This window comes from Macaca fascicularis, chromosome X (assembly GCF_037993035.2).
Source record: "Macaca fascicularis isolate 582-1 chromosome X, T2T-MFA8v1.1".
NCBI classification, from domain to species: Eukaryota; Metazoa; Chordata; class Mammalia; order Primates; family Cercopithecidae; genus Macaca; species Macaca fascicularis.
In genome coordinates, this window is record NC_088395.1 from 66,538,200 (window position 1) to 66,545,919 (window position 7,720).

Below are 7,720 nucleotides of genomic sequence, written 5' to 3' on the forward strand. Positions count from 1 at the left end.
GGAAAGTTGTAACTCTGTGAGATGATTTCACAGAACATAAAGAAGTTTCTCAGAAAGCTTCTTTCTCTCTGTTATAAGAGGATATTTCCTTTGGCCCTATAGTCTTCAAAGGGATCCGAAATATCTGTTCTCAGATTCCACAGAAATAAGGCTAGCGAAGAGATCCACGAAATACAGATGTAACTCTGTGAGATGAATTAACAGAACACTAAGCAGTTTCTCAGAAAGCTTCTTTCCAGATTTCATCTGAGGATATTTCCTTTTTCACCATAGCCCTCTGTGGGCTTCCAAATATCACTGTGCCAATTCCACAGGAACTGTCTTAGCGAAAGGCTTCTTGAGGGGAAAGCTGTAACTCTGTGAGATGATTTCACAGAACACAAAGAAGTTTCTCAGTAAGCTTCTTTCTCTTTGTTATCGGAGGATATTTCCTTTGGCCCTATAGTCATCAAAGGGATCCGAAATATCTGTTCTCAGATTCCACAGAAATAAGGCTAGCAAAGAGATCCACGAAATACAGATGTATCTCTGTGAGTGGAAGTCACACATCACAGAGCAGTTTCTCAGAACGCTTCTTTCCAGATTTCATCTGAGGATATTTCCTTTTTCACCATAGCCCTCTATGGGCTTCCAAATATCACTTTGCCAATTCCCCAACAACTGTCTTAGCGAAAGGCTTCTTGAGGGGAAAACTGTTACTCTGTGAAATGATTTCACGGAACACAAAGAAGTTTCTCAGAAAGCCTCTTTCTCTTTGTTATCGGAGGATATTTCCTTGGCCCTATAGTCTTCAAAGGGATCCGAAATATCTGTTCTCAGATTCCACAGAAATAAGGCTAGCAAAGAGTTCCACGAAATACAGATGTAACTCTGTGAGTGTAAGTAACACATCACAGAGCAGTTTCTCAGAAAGCTTCTTTCCAGATTTCATCTGAGGATATTTCCTTTTTCACCATAGCCCTGTATGGGCCTCCAAATATCACTTTGCCAATTCCACAAGAACTGTCTTAGCGAAAGGCTTCTTGAGGGGAAGGCTGTAACTCTGTGAGATGATTTCACAGAACATAAAGAAGTTTCTCAGAAAGCTTCTTTCTCTCTGTTATAGGAGGATATTTCCTTTGGCCCTATAGTCTTCAAAAGGATCTGAAATATCTGTTCTCAGATTCCACAGAAATAAGGCTAGCGAAGAGATCCACGAAATACAGATGTAACTCTGTGAGTGGAAGTCACACATCACAGAGCAGTTTCTCAGAAAGCTTCTTTACAGATTTCATCTGAGGATATTTCCTTTTTCACCATAGCCCTCTATGGGCTTCCAAATATCTCTTTGACAATTCCACAAGAACTGTCTTAGCGAAAGGCTTCTTGAGGGGAAAGGTGTAACTCTATGAGATGATTTCACAGAACACAAAGAAGTTTCTCAGAAAGCTTCTTTCTCTTTGTTATCAGAGGATATTTCCTTAGGCCCTATAGTCTTCAAAGGGATCCGAAATATCTGTTCTCAGATTCCACAGAAATAAGGCTAGCAAAGAGATCCACGAATAGAGATGTAACTCTGTGAGTGGAAGTCACACATCACAGAGCAGTTTCTCAGAAAGCTTCTTTCCAGATTTCATCTGAGGATATTTCCTTTTTCACCATAGCCCTCTATGGGCTTCCAAATGTCACTTTGCCAATTCCACAAGAACTGTCTTAGCGAAAGGCCTCTTGAGGGGAAAGCTGTCACTCTGTGAGATGATTTCACCGAACACAAAGAAGTTGCTCAGAAAGCTTCTTTCTCTTTGTTATCGGAGGATATTTCCTTTGGCCCTATAGTCTTCAAAGGGATCCGAAATATCTGTTCTCAGATTCCACAGAAATAAGGCTAGCAAAGAGATCCACGAAATACAGATATAACTCTGTGAGATGAATTAACAGAACACTAAGCAGTTTCTCAGAAAGCTTCTTTCCAGATTTCATCTGAGGATATTTCCTTTTTCACCATAGCCCTCTATGGGCGTCCAAATATCACTTTGCCAGTTACTCAAGAACTGTCTTAGCGAAATACTTCTTCAGGGGAAAGCTGTAACTCTGTGAGATGATTTCACAGAACACAAAGAAGTTTCTCAGAAAGCTTCTTTCTCTTTGTTATCGGGGGATATTTCCTTTGGCGCTATAGTCTTCAAAGGGATCCGAAATATCTGTTCTCAGATTCCACAGAAATAAGGCGAGCAAAGAGATCCACGAAATACAGATGTAACTCTGTGAGTGGAAGTCACACATCACAGAGCAGTTTCTCAGAAAGCTTCTTTCCAGATTTCATCTGAGGATATTTCCTTTTTCACCATAGCCCTCCATGGGCATCCAAATATCACTTTGTCAATTCCACAAGAACTGTCTTAGCGAAAGGCTTTTGAGGGGAAAGTTGTAACTCTGTGAGATGATTTCACAGAACACAAAGAAGTTTCTCAGAAAGCTTCTTTCTCTTTGTTATCGGAGGATATTTCCTTTGACCCTATAGTCTTCAAAGGGATCCGAAATATCTGTTCTCAGATTCCACAGAAATAAGGATAGCAAAGAGATCCACGAAATACAGATGTAACTCGGTAAGACGAATTAACAGAACACTAAGCAGTTTCTCAGAAAGCTTCTTTCCAGATTTCATCAGAGGATATTTCCTTTTTCACCATAGCCCTCTATGGGATTCCAAATATCACTTTGCCAATTCCACAAGAACTGTGTTAGCGAAAGGCTTCCTGAGGGGAAAGCTGTAACTCTTTGAGATGATTTCACAGAACACAAAGAAGTTTCTCAGAAAGCTTCTTTCTCTTTGTTATCGGAGGATATTTCCTTTGGCCCTATAGTCTTCAAAGGGATCCGAAATATCTGTTCTCAGATTCCACAGAAAAAAGGCTAGCAAAGAGATCCACGAAATACAGATATAACTCTGTGAGTGGAAGTCACACATCACAGAGCAGTTTCTCAGAAAGCTTCTTTCCAGATTGCATCTGAGGATATTTCCTTTTTCACCATAGCCCTCCATGGGCTTCCAAATATCACTTGGCCAATTCCACAAGAACTGTCTTAGCGAAAGGCGTCTTGAAGTGAAAGCTGTAACTCTGTGAGATAATTTCACAGCTCACAAAGAAGTTTCTCAGTAAGCTTCTTTCTCTTTGTTATCGGAGGATATTTCCTTTGGCCCTATAGTCTTCAAAGGGATCCGAAATATCTGTTCTCAGATTCCACAGAAATAAGGCTAGCAAAAGGATCCACGAAATACAGATGTAACTCCGTGAGATGAATTAACACAACACTAAGCAGATTCTCAGAAAGCTTCTTTACAGATTTCATCTGAGGATATTTCCTTTTTCGCCATAGCCCTCTATGGGCTTCCAAATATCACTTTGCAAATTCCACAAGAACTGTCTTAGCGAAAGACTTCTTGAGCGGAAAGCTGTAACTATGTGAGATGATTTCACAGAACACAAAGAAGTTTCTCAGAAAGCTTCTTGTCTCTGTTATCGGAGGATATTTCCTTTGTCCCTATAGTCTTCAAAGGGAACCGAAATATCTGTTCTCAGATTCCACAGAAATAACGCTAGCAAAGAGATCCACGAAATACAGATGTAACTCTGTGAGATGAATTAATAGAACACTAAGCAGTTTCTCAGAAAGCTTCTTTTCAGATTTCATCTGAGGATATTTCCTTTTTCACCGTAGCCCTCTATGGGCGTCCAAATATCACTTTGCCAGTTACTCAAGAACTATCTTAGCGAAAGTCTTCTTGAGAGGAAAGCTGTAACTCTGTGAGATGATTTCACAGAACACAAAGAAGTTTCTCAGAAAGCTTCTTTCTCTTTGTTATCGGGGGATATTTCCTTTGGCGCTATAGTCTTCAAAGGGATCCGAAATATCTGTTCTCAGATTCCACAGAAATAAGGCTAGCAAGGAGATCCACGAAATACAGATGTAACTCTGTGAGTGGAAGTCACACAATACAGAGCAGTTTCTCAGAAAGCTTCTTTCCAGATTTCATCTGAGGATATTTCCTTTTTCACCGTAGCCCTGTATGGGCTTCCAAATATCACTTTGCAAATTCAACAAGAACAGTCTTAGCGAAAGGCTTCTTGAGGGGAAAACTGTAACTCTGTGAGATGATTTCACAGAACATAAAGAAGTTTCTCTGAAAGCTTCTTTCTCTCTGTTATAGGAGGATATTTCCTTTGGCCCTATAGTCTTCAAAGGGATCCGAAATATCTGTTCTCAGATTCCACAGAAATAAGGCTAGCGAAGAGATCCACGAAATACAGATGTAACTCTGTGAGATGAATTAACAGAACACTAAGCAGTTTCTCAGAAAGCTTCTTTCCAGATTTCTTCTGAGTATATTTCGTTTTTCACCATAGCCCACTGTGGGCTTCCAAATATCACTGTGCCAATTCCACAGGAACTGTCTTAGCGAAAGGCTTCTTGAGGGGAAAGCTGTAACTCTGTGAGATGATTTCACAGAACACAAAGAAGTTTCTCAGAAAGCTTCTTTCTCTTTGTTATCGGGGGATATTTCCTTTGGCCCTATAGTCTTGAAAGTGATCCGAAATATCTGTTCTCAGATTCCACAGAAATAAGGCTAGCAAAGAGTTCCACGAAATACAGATGTAACTCTGTGAGTGGAAGTCACACATCACAGAGCAGTTTCTCAGAAAGCTTCTTTACAGATTTCATCTGAGGATATTTCCTTTTTCACCATAGCCCTCTATGGGCTTCCAAATATCACTTTGCCAATTCCACAAGAACTGTCTTAGCGAAAGGCTTCTTGAGGGGAAAGCTGTAACTCTGTGAGATGATTTCACAGAACAAAAAAAGTTTCTCAGAAAGCTTCTTTCTCTTTGTTATCGGAGGATATTTCCTTTGGCCCTATAGTCTTCAAAGGGATCCGAAATATCTGTTCTCAGATTCCACAGAAATAAGGCTAGCAAAGAGATCCACGAAATACAGATATAATTCTGTGAGATGAATTAACAGAACACTAAGCAGTTTCTCAGAAAGATTCTTTCCAGATTTCATCTGAGGATATTTCCTTTTTCACCATAGCCCTCTATGGGCTTCCAAATATCTCTTTGACAATTCCACAAGAACTGTCTTAGCGAAAGGCTTCTTGAGGGGAAAGGTGTAACTGTATGAGATGATTTCACAGAACACAAAGAAGTTTCTCAGAAAGCTTCTTTCTCTTTGTTATCAGAGGATATTTCCTTTGGCCCTATATTCTTCAAAGGGATCCGAAATATCTCTTCTCAGATTCCACAGAAATAAGGCTAGCAAAGAGATCCACGAAATACATATGTAACTCTGTGAGATGAATTAACAGAACATTAAGCAGTTTCTCAGAAAGCTTCTTTCCTGATTTCATCTGAGGATATTTCCTTTTTCACCATAGCCCTCTATGGGCTTCCAAATATCACTTTGCCAATACCACATGAACTGTCTTAGCGAAAGGCTTCTTGAGGGGAAAGCTGTAACTCTGTGAGATGATTTCAAAGAACACAAAGAAGTTTCTCAGTAAGCTTCTTTCTCTTTATTATCGGAGGATATTTCCTTTGGCCCTATAGACTTCAAAGGGATCCGAAATATCTGTTCTCAGATTCCACAGAAATAAGGCTGGCAAAGAGATCCACGAAATACAGATGTAACTCTGTGAGTGGAAGTCACACATCACAGAGCAGTTTCTCAGAAAGCTTCTTTCCAGATTTCATCTGAGGATATTTCCTTTTTCACCATAGCCCTCTATGGGCTTCCAAATATCACTTTGCCAATTCCACAAGAACTGTCTTAGCGAAAGGCTTCTTGAGGGGAAAGCTGTTACTCTGTGAAATGATTTCATGGAACACAAAGAAGTTTCTCAGAAAGCTTCTTTCTCTTTGTTATCGGAGGATATTTCCTTGGCCCTATAGTCTTCAAAGGGATCCGAAATATCTGTTCTCAGATTCCACAGAAATAAGGCTAGCAAAGAGATCCAGGAAACACAGATGTAACTCTGTGAGGGGAAGTCACACATCACAGAGCAGTTTCTCAGAAAGCTTCTTTCCAGATTTCATCTGAGGATATTTCCTTTTTCACCGTAGCCCTGTATGGGCTTCCAAATATCACTTTGCAAATTCAACAAGAACTGTCTTAGCGAAAGGCTTCTTGAGGGGAAAACTGTAACTCTGTGAGATGATTTCACAGAACATAAAGAAGTTTCTCTGAAAGCTTCTTTCTCTCTGTTATAGGAGGATATTTCCTTTGGCCCTATAGTCTTCAAAGGGATCCGAAATATCTGTTCTCAGATTCCACAGAAATAAGGCTAGCAAAGAGATCCACGAAATACAGATGTAACTCTGTGAGATGAATTAACAGAACACTAAGCAGTTTCTCAGAAAGCTTCTTTCCAGATTTCATCTGAGCATATTTCCTTTTTCACCATAGCCCTCTATGGGCTTCCAAATATCACTGTGCCAATTCCACAGGAACTCTCTTAGCGAAAGGCTTCTTGAGGGGATAGCTGTAACTCTGTGAGATGATTTACAGAACACAAACAAGTTTCTCAGAAAGGTTCATTCTCTTTGTTATCGGGGGATATTTCCTTTGGCCCTATAGTCTTCAAAGGGATCCGAAATATCTGTTCTCAGATTCCACAGAAATAAGGCTAGCAAAGAGTTCCACGAAATACAGATGTAACTCTGTGAGTGGAAGTCACACATCACAGAGCAGTTTCTCAGAAAGCTTCTTTCCAGATTTCATCTGAGGATATTTCCTTTTTCACCAAAGCCCTCTATGGGCTTCCAAATATCACTTTGCCAATTCCTCAAGAACTGTCTTAGCGAAAGGCTTCTTGAGGGGAAAGCTGTAACTCTTTGAGATGATTTCACAGAACAAAAAAAGTTTCTCAGAAAGCTTCTTTCTCTTTGTTATCGGAGGATATTTCCTTTGGCCCTATAGTCTTCAAAGGGATCCGAAATATCTGTTCTCAGATTCCACAGAAATAAGGCTAGCAAAGAGATCCACGAAATACAGATATAATTCTGTGAGATGAATTAACAGAACACTAAGCAGTTTCTCAGAAAGATTCTTTCCAGATTTCATCTGAGGATATTTCCTTTTTCACCATAGCCCTCTATGGGCTTCCAAATATCTCTTTGACAATTCCACAAGAACTGTCTTAGCGAAAGGCTTCTTGAGGGGAAAGGTGTAACTGTATGAGATGATTTCACAGAACACAAAGAAGTTTCTCAGAAAGCTTCTTTCTCTTTGTTATCAGAGGATATTTCCTTTGGCCCTATATTCTTCAAAGGGATCCGAAATATCTCTTCTCAGATTCCACAGAAATAAGGCTAGCAAAGAGATCCACGAAATACATATGTAACTCTGTGAGATGAATTAACAGAACATTAAGCAGTTTCTCAGAAAGCTTCTTTCCTGATTTCATCTGAGGATATTTCCTTTTTCACCATAGCCCTCTATGGGCTTCCAAATATCACTTTGCCAATACCACATGAACTGTCTTAGCGAAAGGCTTCTTGAGGGTAAAGCTGTAACTCTGTGAGATGATTTCAAAGAACACAAAGAAGTTTCTCAGTAAGCTTCTTTCTCTTTATTATCGGAGGATATTTCCTTTGGCCCTATAGACTTCAAAGGGATCCGAAATATCTGTTCTCAGATTCCACAGAAATAAGGCTGGCAAAGAGATCCACGAAATACAGATGTA